Source organism: Camelus ferus, chromosome 16 (genome assembly GCF_009834535.1).
Source record: "Camelus ferus isolate YT-003-E chromosome 16, BCGSAC_Cfer_1.0, whole genome shotgun sequence".
Classification (NCBI taxonomy): Eukaryota; Metazoa; Chordata; class Mammalia; order Artiodactyla; family Camelidae; genus Camelus; species Camelus ferus.
This window is the reverse complement of record NC_045711.1, coordinates 46151718-46160855: the sequence shown is the minus strand read 5'-3', so window position 1 is coordinate 46160855 and position 9138 is coordinate 46151718. Positions and strand designations below refer to the sequence as shown.

The 9138-nt window shown below is 48.1% G+C and overlaps 1 long non-coding RNA gene across 2 annotated transcripts in view; it reads left to right on the top strand.

Annotated features, from left to right (window-relative positions):
• The window catches only part of LOC116656837, an 8646-nt gene extending 407 nt beyond the window's left edge, over positions 1-8239 (top strand). The window contains exons 2-3 of one of the 2 annotated variants that reach the window (XR_004311829.1): positions 956-1097; positions 6171-8239. This is a non-coding gene — a long non-coding RNA (uncharacterized LOC116656837). Of the gene's footprint in view, positions 1-955; positions 1266-6170 lie in introns of those variants that run through there. The other variant, XR_004311828.1, reaches the window with a different exon arrangement.
• The last annotated feature ends 899 nt before the right edge of the window (positions 8240-9138 follow it).

Here is a 9138-nt window from a genome sequence, read left to right as displayed (position 1 = left end):
CAGTCACATGGGATGGTGCCTGGGAGCCAAACCTCGAGCAAACCTTAGTACCAACAGTGACTAGCCTGGCAGATTTCAACCATTCTTTACTGTGTGTGTTTCATGTAACAGTGACTGCAAATTATACACACCCAATCCGAAGGCAGACTTTCCTTCATATCCCATAGATGGTAAGAGTCAGCATCGTTATCCTAGTCAAGATCAAAGAGATCTCAATATAGTTAAATAGAACGGGTATGCTGGTCACCATTAGGTTGTGGAGTAGCAGGGATTATGTGCCCCATTCATGAAGAGGAGCTGAGTGCCTTTGAATCTCAGAGGTGGGCAGGAGAAGTAATTGTCACAGCTGAAGTGCCATCACCATTCACGTGAAGGAAATAAGAGGGACCCGTCCTCACTATTCTGACCCTTGCCGTCCCTCGAGAACCATAGCCTTCCCTCCCTTCCCTGTGTTACTACGAAGAAAGTCACCTGTAAGAAGGTCCTGGAACTTTCGGGGCTTGAATACCAATTGACCTTGTTAATTGCCTCAAAGAACATACATAGTGTTACACGGTGAATTTAGGGAATGGGATGTTCTGGTTAGACAAATAATCTGGTTTTGAAAGTAGTACTAATCATATAGTAACATTTGAGACATACTAAAATTATTCATCACTTATCTGAAATTCAAATTTAACTGAGTGTCCTGTATTTTATCTACTTGCAGGTAAATCTCAAAGAGATCCATAGCCACTTTTTTTGGAGTTCCTTAGAGAAAAAAGCAGCAGGAAGGAGGGAGATACTTTGATAGCTTGGATTTATTGGAACTAGGAAGCAGAGACAGAGAGGATAGGGAAGCAAGAAACCCCAGACCAGGTGCCGTCGACTCTGAGAAGCACACTTACCATCACACTAGATGTGGCGGAGTCTTTGGCCCCACGTCAAACTAAACAGTTTTTTTTTTTTTTTACAGAGATCTCAGGGAAGAAAGCTTAAGACAGAACATCACCTACTCTCTAATATTATCCAGCACTCAGATGGACCCCCAGCTGAGAGTGGGAACAGACAGGGGCAACTTCCATCCCTCGTTTCATTTCTCCAGCAGAGAGGAAGAGGTGAGCGCTCCATTGAGAAACATGGTGCCGTTCAGAGGGGCTGCGTGTTCCTCCTGTGCCAGAGAATCCCCTGGTGCCTGGGGACCTCCTTCCCTATCGTGTTGGGTGTTGATGGTCCTGTGGAAATGGACCCCCTATGAAGCTAGGTTCTGCTCTGTGTGGCGTTGACCATGAATGTCTTTTTCCTGACTGGGTTGTGTTCTCAGCACGTACTGGGCACCAAGATGTTCCCAATTTATTGAGTACTTTCCACTGTCCTGTTTCACCTCTTATCCCACGCAGTCCTTCCAACTGCTCTTTGAGTAGTATCTCCATTTCACAGATGAGGAAACCGAGAGAGAGAGAAATGAAGTAGGAAACGATGTAAGGTCACATTAAGTCTCACGTGGCAGGCTCGGGATTGAACCCAGGTAGTCAGACTCCTAAGCCTGCTCTTTTAACCATAATGCTATACTGCCCAGAACTCAATTCCGTCACCCACTCTCCTGCTCAGAATTCTTGAGGTGGGGAGGGTATAGCTCAGTGGTAGTGTGCATGCCTGGCATGCATGAGGTCCTGGATTCAATCCCCAGTAACTCCATTAAAAAAAAAAAAAAAGAATTCTTGAGTGGCTTATTCTGTGATAAACAGGTTAATGGAGCCCTAAAGATGTCCACATCCTAAACCCTGGAACCTGTGAATATGTTACCTTACCTTGGTAAAAGGGACTTTGCAGATGGGATAAAGTTAAGGATCTTGAAATTCGGACCTTAGCCTGGATTATCCGATGGGTCCAATCTAACCACAAAGGTACTTCAAGGAGAGGCAGGAGCATTAGAGTCCGAGAAGGAGATGTGACCATGGAAGCAGAGGGCAGAATGGTGTGGCTGCTGGCTTTGAAGATGGGAGAAGGACATGAGCCAAGAAATGTGGGCAGTTTCTAGAAACTGGAGCGGGTGTAGAACTGACTCTCCCCAAGAGCCTCCAGGAGGAACACATCCTACTGATGCCCTGATGTTGGCCCAGTGCAACTTCTGACCTCCAGAACTGTCAGTAAACCTGTGTTGTCTGAAGCCACTAGGTTTGTGGTTATTTGTTACAGCAGCAGCCAGAAACTAATACAGCTCCCCTTGCTTAAAGGGAAATCTGAACTGCTTTGCAAGGCAATCAAGGGCCCCGTGTTCTCTTCCCCTTGGCTGACTGCCTAGCTGTTAGCTCATGGCCACCCCACTCCCACCCCCACCACGCTCTACACACTGAACTTCGTCAGGATCCTCAGCAGGCCATGTCCTTTCTTACGTCAATGCCTTCGCTTGTGCTGTCTCTTCCACCTGGAACACCCTCTTCTCACTTGTTTGCCTGGCAAACTCCTCATCCTTTATGTCTCAGCTAAAACAATACCTCCTCTGTGAAGCTTTTCCTCCTTCCCCCAAAGGAACGTAGGGCTCCTTTCCTGCATTTCATGCCTCTGCCTCATTTCATGTGCACTCCCATCAAAGCCGTATTTTAAGGGCCCATCTGTTCCCTTCCTGAATTATAAGCTGTTTGAGGGCACAGGACCTCTCTTTCCACCTTTATCCTCCCTTAGCACCTAGCAGGGTCCCCAGCACCTAGCAAGGTGCCCTGCACATCAAATAAAGGTCTCCAGAGACTAGAGCTCCTTTCGTGACCTGTGCCCTGGACCAGTGATGCAGCTTCCCCAGCCCCATTTCTCCATCGATAACAAGCACTGGGGACATCATCCCTTCCCTTCTCTACTGAGAGATGAAGACAAAGGAAAGCAGACATGGAAGTGTTTCAAATTCAAAAAGAAAAGGCGCTAATCAAAGTTTTGTAATATTCCATTTGTACCCGCGGTGTACAATGCTTCCTCTCCAAGTCTCAATTTCTTCAGCTGGGAAATGGGTCTAGAGGCAAGCTGCACCAAAGACAGGAACTGTGGCCGCTTCCCCTCCCTACTGTATCCCCATCTACACTGCTCTTTACTCTCGGGTGAATTCTCTGATGTTGGTTGGTGAAGACCCTGAGGGAAGTTCTTCCACATTCTTTGGATTCATGGTTCTCTCTAATGTACACGCTGATATTGGGTATCGTCTTGAGCAGAGGGTTCCCCACAGTCACCTTCTCTGTATCTGAGCTCTGTGACACTGAGTCACATGTGCCTTCCAAGCCTCCAGACTCACCTGAGGGTTCTCCCGTGGACGACAGATACAGGTTTCCCTCCGGCAGGAATTCTCTGACGTTGTGTATGGTGGTTGCATAAAGATGGTGTATAAAGGAAGGTTTATTCACACTTATTACACTTACGAATGTTTTTTCCTGTTTGAATTCTCTGATGTGTAATGAGAAGTAAAAGGCTAATGGAGGTCTCAGTAAAGTCCTATTACGTCTCTAGCCCTGGGCTGAGGGGCTCCAAGATATAAAGAATGGCCTCTGCCCTTTAGACACTCGCCAACTGACTTGGGGGACAAGATTCACGTACATGAAACAGCTGGGGAACACAAGACATTGTGTAGTCGTGCCAAGCTGTAGAATTTGCAGAATTCAATGGGAATTCAGAGAAAGAAGCAGACAACTGGAGACTGACCAGATGGGAAACATGCATGGAAGAGGTGAGCCTGTAGCTCGACCTGAAAGGATGGTAGAAATGGTAGAATTGATATGTCAGAAACTGACACATTGTAACTGACTATACTTCAATTAAAAAAAAAAAAGAAATGGTAGAATTGAGGCTGGAAGAGAGAAGAGGAAGGTGTTCCCATTGAAAGGGGGAGGGAGGAAGAGGGAAGAAGGAAGGAAGGAGGGAGGGAGGAAGAAGGAAGGGAAAGAAACTCAAATGTAGGAATTTGCCCCTTGATTTAGGAAACTACCACAAATTTAAGGCAACAGCCTTTGAAAACTGTGTTTCTCTAATGCTTTTCTTGTTTTAGAGCTCAAGCCACTTTCATTTCTACCAGGCACACCTAAAAAGGAAAGCTCCATCACTGCATTTTATACGCCCGCTCCGCCCCCGCCGCTGCCCCCCCAGCATTCTTGGGGCCCATTCCACTTACACAACCAGGAGTGTCACCCCCAGGGTGACAGAGGCACCAAAGCGGGGAGAGAACCCCACCTAGGAGAGGGTTCCAGGAAAGCACCCCAGAGGCTTATATTCGAGCAGGTGGGAGCTCTCTGTCCTCCACCCCACCCCCGCACCTCCACCATCACTTCCTCTAAAAAAATTTCCATATGGGATACTGACACTTAGAATGAGGGCCATCAGATCCAAAGGCCTTTCACGTGATCATGTCAGTTTTATAGAAGTTTTGTGAAAACACTCGGCGTTTTCTTGTTTTCCCCATTCCACAGAGGGCGGCAGATGAGCCAGAGGGTGGAACTTGCAGTGTCTCATCTTGGTTAGACAGTTGGAGGACTTTTATGCCAATTACAGTGCTTAAACACTGACTCAACATCCAACAACTGCGTGAGGGGTTAGAGCCTTCATTCATGGACAAGTTTCAAAATGAAACACAGGGGCACCACTTCTCACGGGCAATGTAGTCAGAGAACAGAGCAGAGTGTGGATTTCATCCTCAACAAGGTGGCTGCTTTCTGGAGAGGTGGCAGAATCTGGTACTTCCCAGCACAGTGAAATTGGGAAATGCCTTTTGCAGCCCTTCTCAGTTTCATTGTCCAAATGATTTGTTTGTACATGGAGTTTTAGGCTCTTAATTCCGTCCCTGCTTCCTGTGTCCACTTCCTTAAGAGACTGAATTCAAGAAGGGTGGGACCTCGCTCCCCTGCCCCCATCTCGGGGGAGAACAGATCAGGAGCTGGTGCCTTGTGGGTCTTACCATGTGGACATCCTGTTGGAACAGTCTCCTCTCCTCCCCAGCACAGCACGCTCTGCAAAGAATCCAGGCAGGAAGTAAAAGAGATATTTGAGGATACAGTGAAAATGCCCAGACTCCCAGGGACCCTAGGTGGTTGTCCAGTCAGACCGCATGCCCCATTTTCATCATTAGTGTCTGTCCTGCCTGTTGGTTCATGGGCTCCCCCAGGACAGGAGGCCTGTCTGCCGTTGTCACCATCAGAGCCATCTCAGTCCCTGTCACAGCACCTGATACACAGCAGCTGGTAGTAAATATTTGTTGAATAAACCAACTATAAATGTGGAAGTGATTCCCTTAAAGAGCTCTCTGCTCTGGTCCAGATGTAGAGTTACACTATTAGATGGGGGCACAGGAAGGGACACTGATAGGTAATAAAAAGAGCTAGAAATGCCTAGGAGGGCTCTGGAAAATAGCCCCCAAATTCCAGGTGTGTCTGCCAAGCAACAGGGGACACTGAGGTTCTTCAGCTCACGAACAGGAGGAGGAGGCAGGCGGGGGTATTGCAGGGTGTATTTGGTCTGGAATAGGGTAGGGTCCCTGGAAAAAGTGCATCTTGGAGCAGCCTAATCCCAGTGGCAAGCTCAAAAAATGACTTAGGTGGCTGAAGGGTGAATGTTTCAGCCAGGTGAGTGTCAAGAAAGTGGTAAGAAAGGATCTGCTGTATAGCACAGGGAACCATATTCAATTTCTTGTAATAAAATATAATGAAAAAGAATCTGAAAAGAAAAATTATATATGTATGTATATGTATAACTGAATCACTTTGCTGTACACCTGAAACTAACATTGTAAATTAATTACACTTCAATTAAAAAAGATATTTTTTTAAAGCAGCAAGAATTCCAGGAGCGTTGCTCCTGTGTGAACTCAGAGCTGGCGGTTGAAACAGAAACGAGGGCCTGAGCTCACGGCCACAAATGGCCAGGGAGGAAGAAGATGCCTCGGGACTCAGCCCAGGATGCTGGCGTTGCCCTGTGTAAAGTGGGGCCGAAACCAAACAGGAAAATGTGTCTTTCTCCAGAGAGCGCCTCCTGAGGGCAGCGCCATGTCTTAGGCATCTCCACCCAAGGCTCCAAGCACAGCACCTTGAGTAGCTACTTTTTAAATTCTTGATAAATTGAGAGCTTGGCTGGTTGGCCGGCTCTGGGAGGCACTGAGGAGGTGAGAACTTCTGGAGGTCCCGAAGCCCTGTTGACTGACTTCTCTCCTCCAACGTCCTCAGCCTCTCTTCCATGTTGTCCCACCTTGGCTCGAAGCCAGAAGATGCAGTCAAAGATCGCTACTCTCTAGATGGACAGCGCAAATGGGGAACGTGAGTCTAGCACCTACCAGCTGGGTCTCAGCCTCAGCTGGTGGGGCCACTCCCTCCCTTCTCCTTGGGTTCCCCACTGCCGGCAGGCATCTACTCAGTGGCCCCCCTGCCCTACCCGAGCCCCAGTCGTCACGTTGTCATTCACATCTCCTCCTAGTCAGTCTTTCTCTCTTTGATCTCATCTGGGCAGGCAGGGACATGTCAGCAACGAAAGCCTGGCGTTAGCAAATGTACACACACACACACACAAACCCTTTTCCCTGTCTCTGAGCCATCATCTGGCCCTCTGCCTCTGGCCTGGCTCATCCTCTCCGGGGTGCTGAGTGCAGCCTCTGCCTCTGATGGGAGAGAGCGGGGCATTTTGCCCAGCTGCGTCTGTGGCACTGGCCTCCCTCAGGGGCTTGGGGAAGCTCCACCCATAAGGAAGGACCATCCAGAGAGATGCGAAACCAGCAGCCTGACCTCACGATGCCCGAAGCACCTGGCAAGAAGGGTACCAGTTCTGTCGTCTTGGACCCAACCCAGTTCTCTCTTCTATGATCCACACCTTCCCTGGCTCTCTTCCAGGCTGACAAGATCTGCCCCAATTGGGGAAGGATAAACATGATCTAGTCAGTAGGGGTTGGCAGGAGACAGAGGTCCCCCAGGACCTCGGTCAAGTCATGCCCTGGCTCTGTGCCTCAGTTTCCCCCTTGAGAAATTCTGCCCACGCTTCCAGGGTTAGGAAAGTCCCTGAGCTGACTGGGGAAGAAACCTGCCATCATGTGTGTTCCCTTGCAGCCAGGAGCCTCCCGCCCTGCCCCACCCCACCCCAAGCCTTGCTAGCTGGTGACGCCCAGCCAGCAAGGCAGGGTCCTGGAAGATGAAAGCTCAGAGAAGCCAGAGCAGGAATAATAATGATAATCATCAGCTGTGGCGTCTCAACTATCCAGGAATGCGGGGCCCCACGCCCTGCGTGCCCCACACCCCAGGACACTCCGAGGGCTCCTCTCCCGTCGTTTTATTGAAGCGATCCCACACTCAGCCATTCCCAGCCCAACCCATCTGGGTTCCCAAGGACTGCAGTCCAGCCACCGGCTCATCCATCACCCAGGTTCCATGGGAAGATTGAGCTTGACAAGACCCAAGCCAGCAGCAGGGGAGGACACCTGGCTCCTTGGAACTTGGGCTCCAGGTTTCCCAGAGAAACCTGCCTGCCCCTGGCCTGAAGCGCTTTCCCACAGACCCATCTGTCTGGTCAGTGTGACGTCCAGGTGCTCTGCCTGTGTCAATATCAATCTGAATTCAAGTCCTGGCTGGGCCACAAATTAACTCACCATAGGACTCTGGGCAAGTTTTGTTTGGTTTTTAACTTCTTTGAGTTCCCTGCCTCACCTGCCCCTAAACTTTCCAAGGTTCCCCCTTGCTCACTGAAGAGAAACCCTGAATGTCGTGGTCCAGCATGTGGCTGTTGAAAGTCTGGTTCAAATGCATTTTTCCGACCCCACTCTTCTTTACCCTCTAGGTGCCAGGCGAACGAACGTGACTACTCGTTGTTGGTCATACGTACCCCAGGCTTTTCCATCCTGGGGCTTCCATCCTCCTTTGGGAGTGTCATTTCCTCCATTTCTATCTGGCCAGGCCTTCCTAGCCTTTGAGATCCAGGCCAGAGGTCATTGCCTCCAGGACTGTGCCTCTCTTCCCACCATGGAATGCTAGCTCCTCTCTGTCTGAACCTCTCAAGCCCCCTGGGTCCACCCTGTACTGTGGTTATGTGCACCTTAATTGTCCACGGGATTAGCAGCGTGCTGAGGTCCCCACCTTTGTGTCCGCCTAGTACAGCTCCCTGCATCCATGACACATACTCCATAAAAACATTTTGGGCATAAATGGTGGCAAATAATCATCTCCACCATTCCCACACAAATGTGCTTTGAAAAAAATAAAAGTAATTTTTGTTATGCAGTAGAGTAGCTTTACAATGTTGTGTTAATTTCTGGGGTACAGCATAGTGATTCATTTACATGTGTATATATATATATATATATATATATATATATATATATTTCTTTTCATATTTTTTTATTATAGGCCATTACAAGGTATTGAATATAGTTCCCTGTGCTATACAGTAGGACCTTGTTGTTTATCTATTTTATATAGAGTAGTTTGTATCTGCAAATCTCGAACTCCCAATTTATCCCTCTCCACCCTGTTCCCACCTGGTAACTATAGGTTTGTTTTCTATGTCTGTGAGTCTGTCTCTGTTTTGTAAATAAGTTCACTTGTGACTTTTTTTTTAGATTCCACATACCACATATAAGTGATATCATATGGTATTTTTCTTTCTTTTTCTGGCTTACTTCACTTAGTATGAGGATCTCCAGGTCCATCCATGTTGCTGCAGATGGCATTATTTTATTCTTTCTTATGGCTGAGTAGTATTCTATCGTACATATATACCACAACTCGTTTATTCAATCATCTGTCGATGGACATTTATGTTGTTCCCATGTCTGTCTTGGCTATTGTCAGTAGTGCTGCTATGAACATTGGGGTGCATGTATCTTTTCAAATTAGAATTTCCTCTGGATATATGCCCAGGAGTGGGATAGCTGGATCACAGGGTAAGTCTATTTTCAATTTTTTAAGGAATTGCCAAACTGCTTCCATAATGGCTGCAAAAATAATTAATGTAAAATTTTATGCACGTGTGTTCTCTCCAGCTTCCTGGGTAGTGGGATGCAGGTACCCAAGTGTCCAGTGAAGGCATTAGCTCCCTGGCGTTGGCTCCTAGGCCAACATGCAGGAGGCTTTCCTCAACCAGTAGCCAGGTCCAGTCTGATCTTGGACTCTGCCTCGCAGGAGGTGAGCTCCTCCTTCCTCAGAGAATGGCGAT